Source organism: Cavia porcellus, unplaced genomic scaffold (assembly GCF_034190915.1).
Source record: "Cavia porcellus strain 051 isolate PalLab524CR breed Dunkin Hartley unplaced genomic scaffold, mCavPor4.1 scaffold_8, whole genome shotgun sequence".
NCBI classification, from domain to species: Eukaryota; Metazoa; Chordata; class Mammalia; order Rodentia; family Caviidae; genus Cavia; species Cavia porcellus.
Window position 1 is genome coordinate 24704558 of NW_026947491.1, and position 25651 is coordinate 24730208.

Sequence of the window (25651 nt, forward strand, 5' to 3'; positions counted from 1 at the left end):
TGTATATATACCACCTCAGGAGAACAAAAGTTTGTGTAGATATTTTAATACTAAATTCATTGTGACATCATGAGATTAATACATGTTACCTTGGCCTCTACGTGAAAAGAGGTTTTCAAAGTCATGACCATCACCTTCCAGACGTTTATTATTAGAACTGCTGCTTGGATGAACAGTGTCACTGAGATTGCTGCATGTGCATTTTCAATCTCTTCTATAAGGGCTGGCAGTGTAGTGGCTTTCTGTGATGCACAGCATCTTCTAGGGTCTCCCATAAGAGAGTGACACCACGTGTTAAAGAAACATCAAACTGTTTTTCTTTTCCTGAGATATGTATCTATTCCTATACCCCATATATAATTACTGTTTTTCTTTTCCTGAGATCTATATCTATTCCTACACCCCATATATAATTATATATATATATAATTTTTTCTATAATAAAGAAATAATGATCAATCAAAAATAGACTAACAATTACCTTTTGGTTATGGGAATTGCAAACAAATGTTGTTCTCTTATAGTTTAGCTATTTTAGAGACACTCCGCATAAAACATGAATTATTTTATTGTATTCTTTCTGTTCTACACATCAAAAATCTCAGAGCCACGTTGTCTCCACATAACTCTATATCCAGTCCATCACCAGCAACTCTAGGGTATCAGCTAACTCTGCCTTCACAGCATGCAGACTCCACCCTGCTTCTCTCCCCTCCACTTAGAATGGTCCAAATTACAGTCTCCAGAGGCCTGGATACTGTGACAACCTCCTTTCAAATTTACTGTCACACCTATCCCCAACCCCCACCACAGTCTTTAGAAGGACACCAAAGAGAAGTTATAAAATAAACTACAGGAAATAAAATTTCCATTTGGAGACCAATGAGTCAAAGCCTGAAGAGAGCCATCTTGGATGGGATAACATTAATATCCTTCCCCTTTTTCCTATTGTCTTTTATTTTACTCTTAATATTTTGGTTTCTCATATAAGAGAAAAAATGTTATAGTTAAGCTTCTGTTTATGATTTATGTTGCTTAACATTATGGCCTCAAGCTGCATCATTTTCCTACAGATGACCAAGTTTATCCTTCTTAATGGCAGAATAGTAGTCCATTGTGCATAAATGTTACATTTTCTTTACCCATTCTTCTGATGATGGACATACATGCCATTTCAAAGATGTAACTATTATGAATTGAGCTGCTATAAACATGAATATGTGTAAATAATGTCTTTAACTATTTAGGGAAGTTACCTAGATAGGGAATAGCTGTATCAAATGGCTCAATGTGATTGCTTATTACTGGATCATTCAGAGTTTTTATGTCTTCTTGCTTCCATTTTGGTAATTCAAACATGTCTATGAATCTATCCATTTCTTCTGAACTCTCCAATTTATCTGGAGTACAGATTTTCAAGTTATTAATAATCTGTTAGTATTATTATTAGTAATTATTAGTATTTAGTACAATTATTAGTAATTATTAGGATTTAGTACAATAAATCTGGAGTACAGATTTTCAAATTATTAGTAATCTTTTAGATTTTGGCAGTGTCCATTGTGATTTTACCATTTTCATTTTTACTTGATTTAATGTGGGTGCTTTTGCTCTTTTTTGAAGGGAAAGATTAGCTAAATTTTTTTTCATTTATTTTGTTTCTTCTTTCATAGAACTGGTTCCTCAATTCATTGATTCATTGTATTTTTTAGTCTCAATTCCATTAATTTGTGCTCTGATGTTTTGATTCTAAGAACTAATTTGTTCCATGATCGTGATCTCTTCCACAATCCACTGCTTATTCAAATCTGTATTGTTTAATTTACATAGGTTAGCATAACTTTCATGGTCTCTTTTGCTCTTGATTGTTAGTTTCATTGCACTGTAATTTTGTTTCTTTTGTATTTGCATAACCATGCTTTAAATTGGCTAGTAAGTGGTCTAATTTGGAGAAAGTTTCACCTGCTGATGACAAGAATATGTATTCTGTTGTCATGGAGTGGAATATTATATAGATATTTATTCAGTTCACTTGTTCAGAGGTTTATTTCAACTCTGGTATTTCCTTGTTGATTTTTTTTTATCTACTTGGTCATTTGTGACAGTGGCTATAGAAGTTCTTCACTATAATTGTGTTGATATTTATCTGTTATTTTATGTCCAAAAGTGTTTGTTTTATCAAGTTCATGAAGTTATGAAGTTTATGTAGTATGCCAGTTGTTGGTACATATAATTTTTTTTTTTTGTCTTTTTCATTTTTATCGGTACCGGGGATCGAACTCACAACTGCCTGTTTGCAAGGCAGGCGCTTATGCCACTGAGCTAAATCCCCAGCCCCCGATACATATAATTTATAATTGTTATTTCTTTCTATTGATTTGTTCCCTTAACCAATATGTAGTCACCTTCTTTTCCTCTTTTGATCAGTTTTGGCTTTAAGTCTACTTTGTCTGAAAATAGGGTGAGTACTTATGCTTGTTTCTGGGTTCCCATTGCATGGAATACTGTTTTTCATCCTTTGAGTTTTACTCTATGAATTTCCTTTTGGGTTCACTGAGTTTCTCGTATAGAGCACACCATTGTATTTTATTTGCTGATCTGTTGAATTGGAGAAATGAGGGTTATTATTGAATAATAGCTCATTCAGAGTTATTACTGCAAAGTTTTGGGTTATTCCTCTCCTTGCATTGTTTTCCTGTTGCTGAGTCCCACTGTCGTTGTTGCTCTTCTGCTGCTGTTTTATTTTGGTTGGTTTTGTTTGGTTGGGTTTGGTTTGGTTTTACTTTTCTTTTCTGCTTAAATGTCACCCTGCATGATGGATACACTTTATTAAACCTTTTGGCATTGTTACATGGTCTCTTTTTAGAATATCCTTAAGAAAAGTAATTTTTGATGTTGTTTTGGTGTTCTTTGTCATGGAAAGACCTTATTTCTTCTCAATTTTGAGAGATAGCTTTGAGAATGTATCATTCTATGTTGAAAGTCGTTTTCTTTTGGACCTTGAAACACTTCCCTGCAAGCTCTTCTGGCCTTTAAGGTTGAGAAGTCTGCTAAAATTCTGTTGGCTTAGCTTTATTTGCGTTTCACTACTTTTCTCTAATGGCTTTAAGATTTTGTCCCTGTATTGGATTTCTAGGGTTTGACTTTTATTGGGGACCCAGCGAAGAGCCCCAGTTGTCTGTGTCAGGGTGTGGTGAGAAAATAAAAAACAAAGACAAATTTAGTAATACTTGAGTGGTTAGAAAGGACCTTCCCAAACTCCAAAATAGCCACTATTTATTAGGTGTGTACAGTGATATGTGGGACTAGCAAAAGATTGCAACTCAGTGAAAGACTCAGACTCAAGATGGTGTCGATGATTATATGCTTGGTAGGATCTTGTCCTGGAGTATAATTCTGGGATGACTCAAGAAGGCATAGATAATTTTATGCTAAGAAGAGTCAATGGGAAATCTCAAGTGGGAGGTATGGATAATCCCAAACTTCTGTTTTGTCCTTTATGAAAGTATGCAAAATTAGCTTTTGTGAGTTTGAGAACCCCAACAGGCTATGATGTGTTATGGAGTGCGTTTTTTCTCATTGGGGTCTGGACACTTCACTTGTCTATATGTTAAATACTTACCAATGTTTGGAATATATTCTGCCAATTTTCTTTGCAAACAGTTTTTTATGCTTTTTTAGTAATTTTGATTAACTTTACATTGGTTTTATATCATCTAGTAGCTGTTGGATTCCTTTTTGACACTCTTGTTTTTAGTGTTTTTTACCAACTTCAGCCAATCTTCTAGTTCTGACACTGTCCTCATATGCTTTTAATAGAAATTTTAATCTTTTGGATTTCTGTTTGGTACTTTTTGTGCATTCTGATTCTTTCACATTTTGTTCGGTATATCTCAGCTATCTTTTTATCAGTGTCTTCAGGAAACCTAAGGATCATTTTGCTTATTATACTCATTATATGTTTAGTTATATGTCTTTGAGCTTACTCAGCATCCTCTTGATCATTTTGCTCTTTCATTTAAAATAATTCAGCTGTTTACCTTTTGATTTCCGCCTCCTCGATGCACTTTGGATCAGCTTTGAGGGAACTGGGCTTTTTGGAAGCATTTTGTTGCCTTGTGTTCACATATACCTGGGCTTTTTCTTCCTTTTGTTTGTTTGTTTTTGAAGTTTGAGGTTTGATTATATTGGAAGCACTTTGTTACTACTATGGAGGCATTTAGAGTTAGTGTTTGCTATTGAGTGATACACTCTGAGCATGGCTAACTGTAAGCCTTTGCCTCTGTCGCAAGCTCCAAACACTTTCATTAATTTGGAGGGGAGGCTAGAATATAGCTTACCCCGCAACCTGTTCCCCAGAAATAGGCCATAATATTGTTAATGCCTCAAAGGCAATTCTGATATTGACATAGAAAGAAAATAAATTAATCTCAACAACTGTACCATCCTGGTAATAGAAAAAAAAATCGGCAACTGGATGTTAACATATCTGAAAAACCAATAATATACCACTAGTAACCATTGAAAAGAAATCAATAATTATGTTATAAACAATAAGGAATAAACAAACATTAACATACAATCTACTAACTGTAATTACTAATCCTCCACTAACAATAGGAAAGCATACAACAGTAATAGGATACTATGTAAAGATTAATAGATCTTAATGGCTGTACACGAAAGATGCAGGGTTGGGAAATGGGAAAACGAAAAAAGTAAGATTTGAAAAATGAAGCAATATAAAATGAGAACAAAGAAAAGTGAGGTAAAAGATCCTTCATAGGATCTTTGGAATAAAAGGAAAGTAACATAATTAAAAAGAACAGATGATAAAAATTTGATAGCAAATTATGGGGGGAAAAGACAATTAAAGAAAAAAAACATTAAAAGGAGAAAAAAAATCTTCCTCCAATAAAATGATGACAGAAAAAGAGAGGAAAAAATATTCCAGAAAAATTCCTGTGTATTTTTTGATTGAGTGATTTCTTTACAGGTCTGCAGTCTTGTAATCCAGCAAGTTGTGGTGTTCTCTGCCTAGGTTTATGGCCTGTAGGTTTGTGACTTGCCCCCATCCTACCTAGATGTCCTTCTGTCCATACACCCCACACAATGGCAATCATCTAACCCGAAGTGTATCCCCGCTCACTCAGCTAGATTGGGAAAGCCAGCAGACCTCTCTCTAGTCTCTGTTGGATGTAGGCAGCAGGGTGAGGGTTCAAGCAGGGTGCTAGACTTAATCCCAGAACTTTCAGATCTAGCCACTTTTGAAAGGCATACAGGTTCTGGCTTCTCATCATGGAAAGTGGGATCTCTTGTGCTTCCCGGCCTGAGGTGGAACTTCTCAGAGGTCCATGTCTAGCTTGTACCCTCTCTGGGGCTGTCTCTCACCTAATCACTCCCTGGAGTAAAGTTGTTGTGCAGTTGTTCTAAGACTCAGGCTTAAACATTTAACCCCACCCCCAAATGGCTCCTACCTAATCCATCTCTAGTGTGGCAAATGCTGCATTTGATGTCTTCTCTAATCTGCTTTAAAGGAGTCACTTTTAGGGTAAAACATCACAGTGTTTTTGCAGTAGTTTCCAATAGCCCCAGGCTTTCCTATCTTTGCTGGCCATGGCTGTCATTTTCCCTGGAGCTGCTGGTTCTGAGTCTTACCTTCTCTGCTGTGGAATGCTGGCCTCATCCATGATCAGGTTAGTCGGTTGGTCTGTGCCTCTGCTGCATGTGCCAGTGGGAAACAAAACATAGAGCAGGTTTGGAGTAGGCAGGTGGCCGTGACCCAAGGTGCAGAAACCACAGGCACGGAGCTGACCTAGGTGAATGCAGCGCCGTCTGCCCGGGTGGCTTCTTGTGCCATGTTTTAAATTAACATCTGTGTCATTCTCTGTATTAAATATTAAAACACGTTAATGTGGGACATAGAGTGGTTTTTAATAATCTGCAACAAGCTATTGTGTCATCTTGATTTTCTTATGCTGGTTATCAATAATATATTAATATCTTTTAAATATCAACTAAAATTACAGCATATGAAACCATCTATTCAGAAAGGTTGTACTGATCTACTTGCAGTTACTTATTGTTTTCTCCTAAATGATGTATGAATATCCAAGAAAATACTTTGAGAGATACTGCTTCCTTTTTTTTTAATTTCCCCATCCTAATACTTTCTTGTTTCACTTTATGTTACATGTTTTTACATTACTTGAAACAAACAAATAAATGCAAAAAAAATGCCATCACAGTTTTTGGAACTAAATATTTACTTCGGCCTCTTGAGGCAGGGCCTTGATTGCAAGCTAAAGCCCTGGAAGCTCAAGTGGAAACAAGAATGTGGTGGTAAACTTGAAATCTGGATTGAGGGAGAGGGCTGTGTTTTCCTGGGTCCACACCTGCCTGTCGCAGGTGTCACACACAGTTAAACAGAGCGCCTTTTCTGTTTTCAGCAGTTTACCATTCACAGTATGCCTCTCTCAGCAGCCTTCTTTTCCTTTCAAGTTTCCTTTAAGCTGTAATGAAAGTTCTGAGTTTTGAGACTGTATTTTTCTTCAACATTACAAGGCATCCATGCACACAAAAGAGTTTTACCTTTTTAATGATTTCAAAATTAGAAACAATTTAAATATCCATCAATAGAAGGCCGGTTACCATTGGGTTACAGAGGATATTGTGCATCCATTTCAAAGAATGGTGCTAACTTTGATTTGTTAATATCATTGTGGAATGACTTGAATCCCATGAAGTTATTTAAATACATTTTGTCTAAGTGTTTATGTATTGAAAAATATGTTTATCAAAAGACAAAGTTGAAGTGGGGTTGGGCAAGATTGTACTTCCTGCTTTATAATTCCTTGTTTAAATATAACATATATTGGTTATGTCTCCACTTTACAAAGTGAAAGCCAGTTTAAACAGATTGTTGTGTTTATTTTTTATTATATCCTGCATTTCAGCATTTTTTTCTTAGCTCATAGGTCTGACATCAGCATGCCAGACAGGTACAGGTTGGCATTTAGTTTCCCTCATGAGCCATGCTGTGCTTGGGAAGAAGTGCTGACCTGTGAAGTCTGTACCAAGACTGACAGTGGAATCAGGGTAAGGGAGAGATTTTAAGCTCAGTTTCCTGTTCATTCACCTGGGTCTGTTTCATGGCTTTAATGAAATTACAGAAACATTCACACGGAGGATTTAGGAGCATTTTCATATAGCTCAATCCACAGCAATATAAATTCACAGATTAAGAAGAGATTTGTGTAAGCTCAGTAGGGTAAGATGAGTGCATTCTGCCTGGTTCTCCTTGTTTTCTCCATGCTGAGGAGGTCACTCTGAGACAGTGGAGACACAAATGTATGTGTCAGCAGGGGCACCTTTTCAGGGAAGGATGATGTCATGTGCTGATAAGCAGAATGAGTGTATGAAGAAGATCCAATCCAGTTATTGTTGGTTTGCTGAAAGTAAACTAGTGTGGAAAATCACTCATCTTTCAAGTATATTATATCTAACATTATTTACTTAACCCTTATATGTTAGTTCTCAACCTTTTTGCTATGTTTTGAGTAGCATAAAGATTAAAATTACTCTTTCTGAATACAAATCAAAGATAGCTAAACTTTTGTAATTTAAGTGAATATTGATTTATTCCTCAGTCATATAAACTGGGAAAGAAATAGTATTTAATTAGGAACTGTGGACAAATGTATTTTTAAAAGTGGCCACAGAAGTATTTTCCCTCCATAAGAATGTCGAGTTGAGGCTGGGGATTTGGCTCAGTGGCATAAGCGCCTGCCTGGCTAGTGCGAGGTTGTGAGTTCAATCCCTGGTACCACAAAAAAAAAAAAAAAAAAGAATGTCAAGTTGAGCTTTGCCTTCCTCAACAAGTAGTGTGTTGGATTTGACTCCACAGGGCAGTAAGGCTTCCATTTACCTCTTTTTCTCTCTTGAAACATCATTCTTGAAACAGCCACATTGCTGTGAGGAAATTCACACCAGCCTGTGTAGGGGGTTCACATGTGGAAGAACCCAGGCATCCACCCTCTACCTAGCACCCTCCACCAGATAAGAGTGAATGAGCTTTCCTGCCATGTTTAAGTTTTTAACCTACAGAATTTGTTAGTAGAATAATTGTTGTTTTGCGCAACTCAGTGTTGGATTAAGTTGTTTTGCAGCTGTAGTAGTGAGTTCAGGTCTACATCTCTCTCATTCATAGATGGATAAGAAAGTATGTGTGGAAAAGTACAAGACTCTTCCAGAAATTATTTTATGTATCTTGGTAGAACTTGGAGTCAAAGAATAATTTTTAAAGGTTATTTGTAGTTAATGCACAGAAAGCAGTAAACAGAGGAGTGATTATTTTAAAAACTTTTAAAAATACCAAACAAACAACAGCAGAAAATGCTGCAGAAAGTGGAGTGCTCAGAGACCAAGAGACCAATAAAAGGAGTTTCCTTTAGACCCAACTAAGCAGCCTTGAGGTTCTGAGTTGTTTTCAGGTTTCAGATGTTATCCAGACTAATGGAGCAGTGCAAAGTACTGTCTTATGTTCAATCCAGAAGAGTTCAGGATGTCACTAATTCTACCAATTTCACTATCACAAAATATTAGGTCTTAAACTACAGTGGTTACTGCGTAGGAAATCTCACCAAATTCAGACAGTGAATGAGCCTTAATAAATGAGAATTTTAGATAGTAGTAATTAAAAATCTTAAGACAATTTCTAACTTGTTATAAGTTTCAAAATGTGTATAAATTTCCAATAATTTTGTAGGCTATTAGGTAATTTGCTTGTATCCCCCATTCAGATAAAATATATAAATGCAACAGTCTATTATTTAGTGTTGCAAACCTATTTTCATGTTATATGGTACCTTATTAATTGATGATGTCAAATTTAAGAAGTCTAGAGTGCTTTATAAAATATTTTGCAGCTTCTTTTCATCCTTTGTACATTATTTTTGTTTTTGATAAGCTAAAATACCACTCAACTTCTGAAATTTTTGAAAATGTATCACAAAAAACAATTACTAGGGTAAAATTATGATTACTGTATCTCTTCAATTGTTGTATAAATTCAGCATTCATTCACCCTCGTTCTATGCAAGCTACTGCTCTAGATCTTGGAATTAACAGAAGTAAATGCATCAGGGCTTTTTGCATTTGAGTGATGCATAAGACTGACAGTAAAGTATATTTGGGGATGACAAATACCACGAGTTAGAAGCAACATAGTGAGTTAGTGATGGAGTGGAAGAGCTAAAGAACTTAGGTGCTGTTTTAGAAAAAGCACAAACCTCAGAAATGAGCTGAGCTGGCATTTAACAAAAGATTGATGGAGAGAAATGAAATCATGCGCTGTCCAGGGGATATACTATGTTGAGGGCATGCCAAGTTGAAAGGCTTAATATAAAGAAAATGAAACAATGTAACTGGAGCAAAGTGAGTGCGTGGAACGCTGAAGAGATGATGTGGTCGCACGAGCATTGTGCGTGTCTCCATCAGTATTTCTCATGTGTCTGATAAAAACGTGGACTTAAAACTGAGCAGACTTTATTTAATGTAAAATCCAATGATCTTACATTGATGGGACTCAGAAAACTATTTTAATCCTGAAACAAAATAAGTAGATTTTTGACAATAGCAATTGTTTTTGGTTTAAAATGTATATATATTTTAGAGAGATAAGAATGATCAATATGGGTTTTATGTATGAGGTATGTTTTAAGCATAAAACTAGAAAAGCTAGAGAGTGAAAAATATAAAAGTTTAAGGAAAAACTTAAAATTTCTAGTTTAAAGAACAATGTTTTATTTTTTTAAATGGGTAGTGGTGGGGTACACATCACATACATCTAAAAGAGTAATTGTTCTGGTTTTTATTTCAACAAGTATGATATTCTGAAAATTCCATCCTTTATAACTATTAAATTTTTAAAAATGTTTAAATTTTAAAAATATAAAAATGTTGACATAAAATGTATGAGGAGGCATATAAAATCTAAATATTTGAATACCAAGGATTACAGCAGTTTGAGAATGGTGTTGCGAATTTATAGTATGCTAATGTGGTGTTGTGCGGTGTATCTGCTTCTGACGTTCACCACCCACGGTGGAGATGGGGCATTGTTGGCCAGGAAACCAGTGTTGGGCTGGATCAGTATACGCTCTATTTGAAGAACTTCGCAAACTACATGGGTTCATATTATTCATTCATTTAGCAAATCTTTATCAAATACTTATCAGGAAAATAGTATTTTTTGTTTAGTTAACCCATATTTAGACACTATTGATCAGTTATGGTAGCCTCACTGCCATATTTCATCTCAGTTATACCCCTGCATGTCATGGCTATCCATTCAGTTACGCTTAATTTATAAACAGAACACTTGTCTTCGTGAAGCTTCAAATTGTCTCTTTTTAGTAATGACATAATTTTATTTTAAAATATTTTCATGAAATCGCTACCACTTTATGAGATTTGTAGAATTACATCAGTACGTGCAGTCTTAATCAAGAACAAGTTTCCAAAGCAAACAGCCCTTATTTTTACATTAAGTTTTTCATTTCCTTTTCTATCAGGGATTCACTCTCCTATAAAAGATATACAACCTTTTGTACATTTGCTTCCCAGCTGATTTTTGTACATTTGGTTTATCAATCAACCACATTTAAAGTGTTTGTTGTTGGTAACTATAATTTTAATATTTTGAGTGTCTGGTAAATGAATTTCTCAAGTATCCATTCCCTTCCTTGCACTAACAAAGATTATAAGACAGTATTGATGTGTGTAATTTAAAAGTATATTTTTCCTTCTAGGAATTCAAGAATACTGTACAAAAAATATAGCCACTAATTTCCACTATTAGTCATTTATTGTGTTCCTCCTGTCCCTAACCTCTTTCTGTGGAGGGAGATAATAGAGTAATGAGAACTATATTTCAAAATGTGACTTGACTGTGATTTTTCCAGTTTTGTTTGAAAGGTGGTTATCCTTTCCAGCACCTTTACTATGTGACTGGGCAGTGCAGAAGTGCTGTGTAGTCTTTATCACCTGTGACAATTTTCTAATCAATCTTTTGTTCATATATGTTTCCCTATACTTTTATGTACCCTGGAATCTGAGTAGTCCTTTACTATATTGTTTATTCTTATTACACAACTTAAAGATTACTTAACGAGATAATCTTTCCTCATCTTCTGTCATAAAGTCATGTATGTACACTAATTCAGAGTGGCAATGGGAGTTTAAATGTTGGAGTTAGGAGGATTTACATGTTCTAGGCACCATTTTACTGCTACTGATTGTTAGGCATAGAAATTTTTGATATTTTAATTTCCACATCTTTAAAATAATAGTTATATTTTATGCTTTCCATTCTACTTTTGAAAATCCCTTTGAAAATAGTAAATGAATCTAATAAAATGAAGGAATGCTGAGTCCAAATATCGTACTTTTACTTGACTTTTTGTCAAGTGTTATGTATTAATGATCATTACAGGACATTGGCTTTCTCAGTGCAAGTAGCCTTGTAGAGTATTCTTCAAACAGTGAGATGAAAGAAATGCCAGTCAACTTTCTTTATTTTCTTGGACTTCATTCCACTAATCTGATGTCTGTTCTAAAAGGTTCGGTTCCTACATCAAACTGAGGGTAATGACTGTGTGTCTTATGTACAGGGTATATATGAAAACTATTCCTGACACTCCACGCAGGCTCCTGCTGAATGTAAGCAGAACTCAAACATGACCTCTCCCTACTATGGTTGAAACCTCCTGTAGCAATGCATACCAGATTGGTTCTGTTTAGGCTTTCCCGTAAGCTCGTGAACTTTTGATAATGCTACATTTCAAGAAGACTGTTTCAGAGATCTCTGAGGTTAGCATTAGTGTAGTCCTCTTCCTCTCCTAACAACTATGCCTAGTTTTCCCTCTTCTTCATTTAACCAACCCCAGCAAGGTAGACATTTAATTTGTTTTTATCTAGTTCTTCAATCACTAAAAAACTATTTTATAAAGTTTGTGTTATTATGTACGCTCACTGTAGATATACATGAGTTTTATTAAAACAAATAGGTGCAATGGAAATAAGACCCTAATATAACTTTTTACTGCTACATTTTCACAAGAAAATAGATAGGACCTTCAGATGTTTAGAAAGCAGTGTGACATGTACACTTATGTTTACAGTTCTGTTCAAAGTAGCTGTTGTGGTATTTCCTGACTGTTATATTCCATAGTGTCTTTTATTTTAGAAAAAAATCAATATTTTTTATCTAATCATAGTGAGACTTATATAGTATATGAAGTAACAAATCATTTAGGCCACGCTTACGGAACTTTTATGTAATAGTTGCATTTGACTCACCACACAACATTTAGATGACTTAGTCCTTCCTTTTCCTTATATAATGTCATTTGTTTCATTGAAGCATAGAATAAGGAAATTAACCTTGATAAGTTGGGTCCTCAGAGACTGCCCAGTGCAGAGTAGACTGTGTAGCAGAATAGATAAGGGGTATGTGGCTAATCTAAGTTGTATTTTAGTGCTATCTTAACTTTACTTAGAGATATTTTTAAAAACAAAATTGCTTTCAGTCTTTCCCATATTAACCTTATTTCTTAGCTCCAATACATTAAAAATCATGCCTAAAAAAACTGGTAATATGACATAACTTAAGTAGCCTTGCCAGATTTTCTTCTGAATCCTTCCCATCTATAAAATAGAGACAAAAGTGGGAAATATTATGAGATAATATCTTAGAACACATATCATTGTAAAGAGATCATTTCCCAAGAATCCTGTTTACAGCTGTGTGCTTGGTACAAAGCAGGAAAATCAAATGTGTTATTTGGTTGACAACAAAAGACAATAACATAAGAGAAAAGAAGGGCATGTAATATCTTTTATGCCAGCCTCACAAGTTAATAAAATTTCCATCCAAAAATGCCACCAGTTTTGCACTGCAGTGCTCCAAAGACTAAAAGAACAGAAAGATCATTGATGTTCCTTAACTTTGATTTGTTGGCATTATCGAATTGTCCCATTGTGAGAAAAGCATTTTAGCATTACCTATTGGATTGTGGCATAGAAAAATTTTCATCTCAGTGAAAAGAATAAATTTTATAATTAGGAATATGAGTTTTTTAATTTCCTGGATTAATACAGGGTTTATTATTTATTATAAGTGTAAACTTAGGCAAGTAACTTCACCTCTCTGGGACAGAATTCACATCAATAAAATAGACACAAAAAAATTCTGTTTTACATTATGTGGAATGTTATGAGAATGAGTTGAGCTAGCACTAGTAAAGTGCTTAGTACTCTACCTGGAATGGAACCAGCTCACTTCTAGTATTTGCTGGTAAAGATGTGTTTTTATTGGTATGTTGTCCCAACTCTGGGTTTGACAGGAATTTCTTGGGACCTACTCTTTCTGTGTTGAAGTATTTATTAATTTAAAAACCTCTGTGTTCCAAAGAGATTTGTGGCAAGCTGAAATGTATGTCCTGTTAAAAATCATAGTAAATAGAAAATGAGCCTCAAATAATGAGGATGAAGCTGATGGAGATTCAATACAAATAGCTACACACCTTAAAATCCTGTGTGCCTATCAAAGTTGTCCTGTTAAGTTGATTGGAGTTCTGTGGAACAATCACATCATATTTTGTCCATAATATTTAAAATTTTAAGTTTATTAGGAATCTTAAATTTCTTTCAGACATCAGAAGTTAAATATGTTTATTAAGGCAAAACTTCATTGCTATACTTTTAAATTCATCTTTCATCTAAAAATTAAACATTTTGGGGGTTGTTTTATCTTGTTTTTCTTTGCCTATTTCACTCTTCTTGATTGTAGCTACAAACATTTTATGTAGTAGAAAAATGGAAGAAAAAAGAGGTACTTGCTAATACAAGAGAAACATACACTTTTGCATTCAGATAATCAAAAATCTTAATCATTATAATTATTCATAGATTCTTAAAGCGATTATAGGTAGTTATATTCTGTCAGTTTCACAGAACTCAAGATTTCCAACTCTCCAGAAATTTCAGTCTTATTCATTTAGCATTTTGACCTTGCTTTTAAATTCTTGAGCTTGTAGTCTTAAAAACTACATTTTTATTTCTGTCATGATAGTAGATAAGCACAGTGTAAATTTGGTGCTTTTAATCCATGGCTCTTGTATTTGCAACCTTGTAACAGAATGTAAAAGTGAGAATGTCATAAGCTCCAGAAGCAGGCAGTTCAGAGCTGTTAGAGAAACTAAGCAAAGTCATAAAGGATTTAGAATCTGTCTATCTTGAAGACTCCTTAGCACTGACTTGAGCTGACAAGTGGCTGCTGAAGCTCCAGCAATCACATCTGAGATGGAGGAGAAGGGAAAAAACACGTAAGGAATGAAACCAAGAAAAGAACAGGCAGCTTCTCCAGGTTTAAGGCACTGTGATGGAGACCGCCCTGCCGGTTTCTCTTCAGATTCCTTTAGCTGCTCCTGACTGGAAGAGAGTGTTTGTTGGCTGAGAATGATGACTTTGGGGCATGTGTGGTGCTCTTAGTGTTAACCTGGAAGCTTAATAGAGAAGGAAAAAACTATGCATATTGGAGCAATCACTCACTGACTTTGCAGTAGTTCCTAAGCTTTGGGGAAGTACTTAGAGTTTGTTATCTTTTTAGCATATTTGAGCAGGTGTTGTTGCCATTTTTTGGCAGTAACATCAAACTTCAGCTCTCTTAATGAAAACCACCCACTTTTCACTTGTATACCAAAAGAATGACATTAAGATTTTCTTACATTCCTACATCCAGCTGGGAGACTGCACAGATTTTAAGAGGAATAATAGGGAGGATGTTCATTACTTGGTTCCCTTAGTGGAATAAACCTGTTTTAAAATGTGCCAGGTATATGCTATTTGTTAAGGCTTCAGTGATCAAATGCACACCGTAAAATCCTGAATGATAAGAAAGAGAAACCCAGTTTATTTAAAGAGTCTATTCATAGTTCCATTAGATTAAGTGGTGCTTTCTCCCATTGGTTCAATTTTGTAGACTCAAGAATTCAAATTCCTCCTGGGAATCCTGTATATACTCCAGCTGTGGAACAGCTTGCACTTCTGTACTTTAGCATTTTTTTATCAGTGGTGGAATTGTGAGAGTAAACGTTTCCACAGAGACTTTGCAAGCCTGGAAGCACCATACCCAAGGCTACATCAGTGCTGCATTCATATTGTCTGTTTCACTGTCTTTATGAACCCAGAAGGAAGTTTCATGGTGTTCTTATATTCAATCTCTGAAGTTTGCCAGTTCATTAAGGCAACAATTTCTCACATGGCGTATGAAATGTATTGTTTTTCCTTTAAAATTTTTTTCCAAGAAACCTATTGTCTGTTAATATAAAGAAAACTTGTATTTGAAAGCTTCTGAATCTACTGTTTGCAAAGAAAAGATAATTATATATTTTAAGGACTACATTTATGTGACTTTTGGCATTTTGAAAAGTGCCACTTTTTGCACTAGTATAATGCAGTACAAGAAACGCCTGCATATTTATAGCTAAACAAGTGTTACATCGGAGCACCCAGTCATAACCAAAGTTCTTTTGTAAGAAGGCAATATAGTGTTGTGGTTAGAGAGTAGGTTTATGTGTCATACACACCTGGATATAAGTCTTGGATCTGCCATATGGGCAAGTTGCAGCCCATTAAACTTTAGCACCCTTATTACTGCTATCAAGAGAAGTGATAATACATAGTAGCTGTTTCCCAGTGATGCCCTACCCTGCATAAGCTCCAGTCCCTGAGGGTGAACCAGACACGGTGAAGTTGTGGGTCCTGTCTTGTGTGGTCTCTCACTTTCTTGGTACACACTTGCTTTCTTGTTTCCTCTTGGATTACCTGCTTTGCGAGAAGCCCACTGCTGTACCGTTAGTGGCCTTGTGTGACGGTTTGCATGGGTTCTACTGGAAGTAAGAGCTTGGCGGCCTGGTGACAGTAGTCAAGTGAGCTTGGTGGCAGACCCTTCCCCACTTGAAATTTTTAGTGAATTAGACCTGCAGGCTACACCTTAATTGCAGCCTCCCTAAAGAACAGGAGCCAGAGGCACTTCAGTGAGCCATATCCAGTTTCTGACCTACAGAAGTTGTGAGATGATAAATATTTTGGTTTGAAACCACTAGGTTGTGGAGTGAGTTGTTACACAGCATTAAATAACTAATATAACACACAAAGAGGTTCCCTGTGTGCACTAACACTATTCAAAAAACAAGAAGAGGTTAGACTTAGCCTAGCATTACAGGATTATTATTCATCATGTACTGCAAAATCACTCCCTATACATGTGTATGAAGAGCTCAAGAACAAGAATTATGGGCAACCCCTTGTTTGTTTCTGTAGATGGAAACATGTATGTCAAAATACAAGTTAGGTGAGAATTTGAAGATGCCATAGACAGCATCCTTCCCTGGTCACCTGCTGGCCAACAGTAACTTAGAGAGTGAGATAAGATAGTATCCAAGGTGGAGTGCCTGAGAATGAGAGTCACACATACACTGTCATTTATTCTGTCCAAATGACTTAGTGAAAAAAACATGGTTACGCCTCTTTCCCAGTGGGTTCTGTGCCACTTTGGAATAAAAAGGCAGAACTGCCCAAATATGTAGAACTTAACTTCAGATGATTCAAAAACAGAGAATTTACTTACCCAAAGACAAAAACACTTCTTTAGTTGTGGCCAATGGGGTTTAAGACTCTATACCCGTTTTTCATTTACTCTAAAAGAGCATCTGTAATTCATCTTGTACACACTGGAAAGTTGCACCACTTCTTTCTATGTTAACATTTTTAAGTTAACTAGATAGATGTTAAATATACTTCAAAGTCTAAAAGTATTCCAAAAGAAAATAAGAATCGTGAGCTCTGAATTCACATTGCTGATGGGACATGGATGGTGGCCTGTGAATTTTGGTAGGAGATCAGGCCTACATTTTTTTAAGTTCAAGGTTGAGGCAACTGGTACTGTCATTTATTCAAACCACTGCCTGAACTATATTCAATCTTTTAGAGTCTGAGTTATTCTAAACATGTATTTTGTGTAACCTTATTATCCTGAAGTTGATTCAAAGTCTCTTTCAACATGATTTACAGTAATGGCAAAGTTATATTCCCAGAGAGGAGATTTCATGTCTAACCTTCACTTTACATACAGTGTAACTCTCTCAGGTCCAATTTACTTACCTGAAAATACAAAGAAAAGGCTGTTTTAAGAGAAACACTTTATAGTGAGTGTACAAGTAATAAAATAGGTACTAGAGAACTTCCATTAATGAAACCAGTAATGTTACAGATAAATCTTAATTTTCTTAAGCTGCAGTAGTGAGGAACAGAATGTAAGGTTACAAAAGAAAAGATGAGATGGGGTATTTAACACAAAAATGTTGAAATAGCACAATAAAAATAGCCACTACTTAAGAATAACTGGATCTTCAGGTTTTTCAACTCTCCTGTGATAATGACATAACACAAGACAGCATTTACCTTTGTGCACGCATGTTATGTTTAAAATGTTTCCGTGACCTGGTTTCTTCATGGGATCATGCTGTTGAGGGCAGCTGTGCTGTCTCATTGCAGAGCAGTGGTCAGTGCCCCTCGGCCATATCCCAGTAACTAGGAATTAGTCTCTTCTGGGCATGCTCAAAACTTGGAGGCCATAGACTTGGTTTTTTCATTGTTGTTTTGTTGTTGAGGCCAGTTCTCCCTATACAGTCTAGGCTGACTTCCCACTTGGGACAGTTCTCTTGCCTTAGCCTCCCAAGTGCTGGGATGACAGGCATGCAGCACCATGCCCAGTTTGGATTCTTGAGCAGAGATAAACTCGGACTAATACATCTAAATGCATTTTAAAGCAACAGATTTTTTTTCAGCATAGGAGGACATAAAAGGAATATGAAATTGTTGTCTTTACTACTCAGAGAATTTGTTTTTCACTTCTCTAAAACATAACTATCAGACTGAGCAGTCTCAAAATCTCTTACCATTAAAATTCCATGATTTTTTATTGTTGTAGAAAACATGGAATTAAGTTCCACTTTGCAATTTTTGTTTGAGTCTCAAAGAGCTCTGAAAAGAAACTGATATATGGGTTACTTTCCAAACTATGCTTTGTGTACATACGAATGCATGCTTCTAAGATTTAAACAGTATGGGAAACATTACCTTACAATAGCCACTTTGGAAATTCACGATGCCTATTACCACAAAAACATGAGAAGTGCTAAGAAAAACTGCATTTCTCACATTTATTCTAAAGAACCTAAAAAGCTCTTTAAAAAAAAATAAAAGATCAGTAAACCCAGGCCAAAAAGTACACAAGAGATGGCTCCTTGTGGCACACCCATAAAAAGACCTCGACAGCATAGAAAGTCATGGTAGGCATTTCCCAGGCTGCTGTTCACCCTTTCACAAAGTACATAGATTAAAGCAAGAGATTTATCCTCTCCAACGTTTGGAGGCATAAAACTGAAAATCATGACATCAGAGGGTCCCTGCTCTCAGAAGTCTCCAGAGCAGTCTGTTCTCTGCCTCTACCTTTGTTTCTGATGACAGTTGATAGTCTCAGCCATTCCTTGGATGACAGTTATGCCATTTTAATCCTCAGCTTACATGGTCTCCTCTGCTATGTCTCTGTCTCAGTGTTTTCTTACAAGGACAACAATGATAGGGTCCACCTAAATCCAGTATGAATTCCATTTAAGTTACATCTTACATCTGCAAAGCCCCCATTTCAAAATAAGGCCATATCCACATTTAGTTCAGTTTAAGCTTGAACTAAAATTCTTGTCTGTGGAGATTTGGACTATAAATATCTTTCATGAGGACACAGGTTAACCCTCTGCAATAATTGCCTGTTGAACCTCTGACCCACTGTTCTCCCAGGTCATATGTTAGAATGCCTGGGTACTTGCTTCCCTTCTCTTTTCTCTTGTCCACATTCATTCCTACAGATTTTCATCTCTGTTAAATACCTTCTGTATGCAGACTATTTCCAAATTTGTAATCCTAGTCCTGATCATATCTAATAACTCCAACATGTCTAATAAGAAGGAACATATTTGTCATCTCCAAAAACAACTCTGTTTTCCATCTGGCCAACTCATTCCTGCTCCGTTCCATCATTCTAGGATTTGCCTTTTATTGGCTTTTCCTTTCATCTACACTTATGATCCACCTGCAATTTGAGCTCGATCTATCTTAGAATGTTGGGGCACAATTATATGTAAGAACACATGTGTAAAGTAACAAACATAGGTATTTCATGATCAGTTAGAGGCCTCTGACCAAGTTAGTATTCTGCTGTTTCTGCTAAGTTCAGTTGACCCTGACAGTGTCTACAGCCCAGCTGCATACCTCTGATGAGCACTGAGTCAGAGTAATTGTCTAACCTGATTGGAGAATACCCTTAACTGTGTTCACTCAGTAAAGGCCCTCTCTCTGGAGCATTTCTGTATTATGGTGATGCCCTTAACTGTGTTAATTCTGTAAAAGCTCCCTCCCATTGTTTCTGGGGTGTTTCTATTCAAGACTAGCCTGCCTGTCAATATATGACTCAATCTATATAACTAATCATGTAACATGTTGTCACTTGCTTTGTACCTCTCACTTCTAAATTCTATATAATCTAAACTAAAAGCTCTTGCCTTTGCAGAATTATCCCACAACAGATTAAATGCTACTTTTTTATCTCCTCAGTGCAGTCTTCCATTTGGTTTGGTATGGTTTTAGTTTGGCTTGGCTTGGAAATTTCCCACAACAAGAATGCATTCTGAATCTGATCCACTTTCACTCCTTGTCATGGTTTATGTCAGTGGCCCCCAAGCCTCATTATGAATTCAACCAAATCTAGCATTTGTGATTGGTTCATTGTTTAGTGCTCAGATTGGTGATGTGAGTGCTACACCCACCTAGGAGTAGAGCCAGGATATGATGTAATGGCAGGAAGAAGGTGTGTCTGTCTCTTGCCAGTTCACACCTTGCTGTTTGCAGCCACCACGTAGGGCTGCCCCGCCATGCCTTGCTTCCTTGGAGCAGCTGAGTATGGACTGAAAACTCCAAGAACTGTAAGAAATAAATCTTTCCTTCCTTCATTTTGGGTGTTGGGTATTTTGTAACAGCAACAAGTAAAAAGGAACTAAGACACTCCTCCATTGTCAGCTTCTGGTCAGATTTACTCCTTTCCAATACTAGGAGTCTCAGTACTGTTTTCCCTTACTGTCTGTTAGCCAAAGAGTAACAAGTGTGATGTTTTTGAAATGTGAGTACCGCCACGTTCCTACTCAGACCTCTGCACAGTCTTCCCACACACGCACAGGATAACTGGCCTTGATCTGTTTCTTTGAGCCTCTCTCCTCCCGTCTCTTCTCCTTGCTCACTTTACTCCATCCAGTGTTGCTGCATTTCTTCCCACTGTTTGTCATACCATGTTGAAATCCTTTCCTGTTGTTTTTGTGTGCCACTTCTCTTAATTTTTTTAAAGACTGTTATCTCTCATCTCCAGGTGGTCTTCCCCCATCATCCTAAGTAAAGATCTCCCTCCATTTGTAACTCTTTATTGTTTTTAATAGTATTGGTCTTCACTTGAAAGGTTACCTTGTCTCCTCAAACTAAAATATAAATGCTGTAAGAGCAGAGAGTTCTGTGAAAACAGATATATAGTGATGTGCAAATCCTTGAATGAAAGACTCATGTAATCAGGCTTTTGTACTAGATTCAAAACTCTTTAGTCTCTAAGTAACTATGTTTCCACTCTCTAGGAAACATCCTATACATCTTCCTTTTGTCTACAGAAAGGCTCTCAAGCCACTGAGAGCCTATTAGAGTCCCAGGACTGAGTTTCTTTGCATGCTCTTCCTGGTAACCTCTCCCTCTCTGATCCTCCTTCAGATTCAGTCTTAATTATTGTCGGTGTCGCTCCCGGCCGGCAGGAAAGACACACGACAAGGTCTGGCGGTGGTCAGGCTTTTCTTTATTCTCTCCTTATACAGTCTGCCCCGAAGCCTCTACCGGTCCGCTCCCCGCGGCTCCTTTCGTGCTTCTCCCCCCAGGGGGTGGAGGTACTGGCTATATATAGGATTGTGGCCTCCAATCAAATCAAGGCGGGTCGCGTAAGCTGATTGGCTAGCAACATTAGTAGCTAGGCAGACTACCCTGCGAGGCGGGAACTTAGTGGGGTGATAGGGATCAGGAAGCAGGAAACAGACGCCACACAGGCGGGCTCGATGAGAGGGGTAATCTAGCTCAGGCTTTTGTACTTTCCTACAGGCCTCGCAATCACCGTGTCTGATGACTTGACAGTGCCACGGCTCCCAACAAATTATATGTGTTAGACACTACCTATATGTGTGTTTCTCCAAGATTGCAAACCTCTTAAAGACAGGTATAGTGTTGTTTGTAGACATTGTTGCCAGGTCCTCAGAGCAGTAACATGCAAATTGTGAGCAGTCTTGGCATTTTTATTGATGAACTGATTGACCAGTTGATTAATTGATTCTTCTTAATTTCAAAACGGTAAATAAAATAGAAGTTTAATATACAGATCAAAAGCCAGGTGTGGTGGCTCATGCCTGTAACTCCAGCACTTGGGAGGCAAGAGGATCTTTGCAAGTTTGAGACCAGCCTACGCTACAAAGTGAGCTCAAGGCAAGCCCAAACTGCATAGCAAGACCCTGTCTCAAAAACTCACAAAAAGAAATAAACAAACAAACATATCTGTGGTTGGCACAAAGAATTTAACACAAAGTAAAAAAAAAAAAAAGAGAGAGAGAGAGAGAGAGAAACATTCCTGTCCAAATAGGATTAAAATTACAGCATAATAGTTGAAGATGGAAGAACTATTTCGTATCTCTTGGAAGGTAAATAATCCTTCTTAAACCTGTATGATGTTAGCTGGAAAATCGGCCAGTGTAGTGTTAGATTATCCTGTTTGACTTTTCTTTAATTCCTGTAAAAGAAATTCTTAGTCACTGTGAAAATTGAGTCCAAAGATACTTATGAAAGCACAATTAGTACAAAGTATGTTATGTATGTGTGTGTTCTTACACATGTGTATGCATGCATATCTGTGCAGTGTGTTTCAAAAATTGTGTCAAGAGTTTGAGGATGTGAATGGTATTTTTAATGAATAGTTCCACTAAAATAAACCAAAGTGTCTATAATTGACCATCTTTCACATTGAATTTTGGTGACTATAAAATAAAAGCTAAAGTCAAGAGCTGTTTTGTTTTCTTTTTTCCTTTTGCAGTGGTGGGAAACTAATGGAAAGGTAAATGTGTGAACTTATTGGCAAGTCACATATTCTCTTTCCCTCTAAGCTTACTAAAATTAACAGCATTGTATAAGCAGTATGCTTTGAAAAATCTTTCAGCAGTATGCCAACAGACTGAAGAGCCGATAAAGAAGGAAAAGAGATTTATAAAATCTGGATATCCATTTCAATGACTTCAGAATTTCCAGGAGGGTTTTTGGGAATCTGTAAGTTGAAGCAACAAAAGCAGGAGGGAAAACAATGCAGTTAGAACTTCACTGTAATGAGGAAGTATTAAACCCTATACCCAAAAATACTTGCCACCACTGCTCTATGCATAATAACCGTCAGCATTATGTCACAGAGGACAAATGTTCGATCCACTTTGAGATAAAGCCACAAATACATCAAGCCTTAGAATGTTTACTAAAATTCTTCTTTCCTTACTAAAGGATAATGAGGTCATGATTAATGAAGCAGAAACTGTTGAAATTCAGGAATTAGTCAACAATCAATTTGATTTGCTTATTTCAGAAAGAGAAATCCAGCAACCCTATTAAGAGTAAAGCCATACAGTATTCCCTCCCACAGGCATGATGCCGTATCCACACCACCAAGACCTACTGAGTTCACTCAGTAGGTCCACTCTATGATACACCTACTGCTTTCCTCCCTCCTCACAGAGTGCAGTATTACCTTATTGCCTGCCAAGTGTTGAACCCTTTATTGGAGGGATTCTCACCTTCAAGGAGTTCTGGAGTGGTGTGGTAGGAGGTACAAAATGAGCCTGGGCAACTGCAATCAATCAGGGCAGCTTTTAATCTGAGCAAGCGGAGAGGAGCACTTCTAACTAAGGGGGAATCCATCACACTTGTCCTTATCCAGCCTGTGTTTGTAAATGGCAGGATTCTGATTCTGTGCGTGAGCTCAGATGATCTGTGCAGCAGCCACAGTGACTGTTAGTCATACACAGCATTTCTGCCACACAGCCTCCTCCTACTGGCCATTAGTTCTAAGATTAAAAAGTAAGGCGTGTTTTTAATGGAGCTCCTGGTTGTTCTGAGGGGTTTCTGGAAGGTTTTGAATTGTTAAAGCTAGCAGATGTACTATATGAACTTAGAGCAGGAAGTGTGGTAAGAATACCCAGGAACCTGCCCCAAGATCTGCACTTTGCCTCCTGCCTGACTCCACCCTCCAAGCATGGCTGCCTGTGGTTCTCTTGCCTTGTGTGTGACTCAGAATAACATACTTCTGAGGCTTGCTTGTTTGTTTGTGTGTGTTTCTTATGAAAAAATACCGTGATACCATCTCTGTTCTGCTCACTTCTAAAAATTTTACAAGATGTTACAAGCTTCTGCTAATATTGTTCTGAAATGCTGCACATTGGAAGTGTATGACATACTAAGATTTATTATGAACCCTTTAATAATAATTATGCTAGTGTTATATTAGTGTAGAGATGGGTGAATTGTCCAGGCGAAAAAGAGAACCCAAAGACAGAGTTCTGCATATTTGGAATCCTGATTTATAGTTAGAAGTAACATTACAGGTAATATATTCTTTGGCTCAAGCAATTATGCTAGCACATAAATATAGAAGAATGTGCTGAGGATGTTCATTACAGCAAAGTTTGAGGAATAATTAAATGTCTATAAACTGAATGCTTCTTAAATATTAAGATACTGTATCAATTATGTATATTAATTGTAAATATATAATGAAAAACTGTAAACCTACTTAAAAGGAGAAAATTGACCTCATGCATGGCAGTTACAACTGATATGTGGTATATTCACCCTGGAAAGCAATTTGCTAATGTCTGTTGCAGTGTTCAGTGTACAGATCCTATGCCACAGGAATTTCCCATATCAGAATCTGCCCAAGAGAAACCCTTCATCATCTTCTGAAGGGCATACATTCATTATTTCAAATTTCCTTACTGCTTCAAAAACAACAAAGAGGATAAATTTGCATATTTATTATGAGACAGTGGCTAAATTATGGATTTATTCAAGCAGATATTTTAAATAAAATGAATTCCAGAAATGGCAGTGGAAAGGAGTTGAGTGTGTGAACCCTCCTACTCCCAAGCACTTTTAAAAGCTTATCTTTAAATGCTCAGGAGCGTGCATAGGGAGACTAAAATCACTAAGGAGAGGGCTGAAACCTAGTGCTGGGATATTCTTTACTGTTTGTATTTTGACCAAGTGCAGAATAATTTAAAAGCTGCAAATATTGAATTTTCAATCTATTTTACATACATTGAGATGACTTTTTAAAATCCATCTTTCCTGATCTCACACTTTTTAAGTGAAGCATACCCCAACTTGTAGCATCACAAATAAATGTCATTTCCTAGTCATCTGTTTTTCTCTGTTAACTGTTATGCATGTATTGATTCCTTCAAACTCAGCAAATATTTATTATCTAATATGTTTCAGATCTCTGCTAGATGATAGTTATACTGCAGTTAGCAAGACAGATAAAATTTGGACTCTCGAGACAGAAATATGAAGGATTTCTTGTTTAGTAGAGCCTGTAAATCAGAAGAAATGTATTTACCTGAAACTGACATCCAGCAGAGGAAAAAGACACCAGGAGGAGAAAAAGGATAAGCAGAAATCCTATTTCTATACATACATTAAAAACTCCAAATGCCAAAGTTGAAGAGTCAATCTTTTTACCTGACCATTTTGCTCAGTATGCATTCCTTTAACTCTTAGGGTACTTGAGAATTTTCATCTTCCAGCTTTTCAGCCTTTTGAGTATCAAAAGATTGTCAGAGTATATGTAACTTAAGAAAGAACTATTGTTTGGATTGGGAAGTTTTGCAAGAAGAATATGTAAACTTATAGATATGACTAGTATATATTTTGTAATGAAATTTAGTTGACTTTCTTTTGAAATTTTTCATTGTTCCATAATTGGTAGGCATCATGTTGTCACTTTGCTTGTTTTTACTTAATGACCAATGTTTTAAAGCATTAGAATTAGAAAAGTCTCTTCGTGTGTTTGCTAATCTTTATTCCTCTGGAAGTTCTTCATTCTACATAATCCAAATAATCTTTTTTTCTTTGCTGTATGGATTTATTGTTGGCACACTGAAATAATCCAAATAAAAGATACCTACTCTAACAAGAGAACCAGGCCCAATAAGTTTCAACATATATTAAAATGACTTTTTAAAATTCTGTTTTTCCTTTTTAAAATATACCTTTCCCAAAAACATTATTTCATTTCAGAAAATTATCTGCTCACTTATCGTTTGTTCTATTAAACCTTGTAAAAATAATGTAATTGTACTTTTTTCATTTTTATGCATCTGTGAAATTTATATGACTTTTATAGATACTTGGTCTGAAC

At 36.4% G+C, this 25651-nt stretch overlaps 1 protein-coding gene across 18 annotated transcripts in view; it reads left to right on the top strand.

Annotated features, from left to right (window-relative positions):
- The window catches only part of Ccdc91 (coiled-coil domain containing 91), a 388627-nt gene that overhangs the window by 324147 nt on the left and 38829 nt on the right, over nt 1-25651 (top strand). The gene's annotated exons all lie outside the window — the stretch shown is intronic.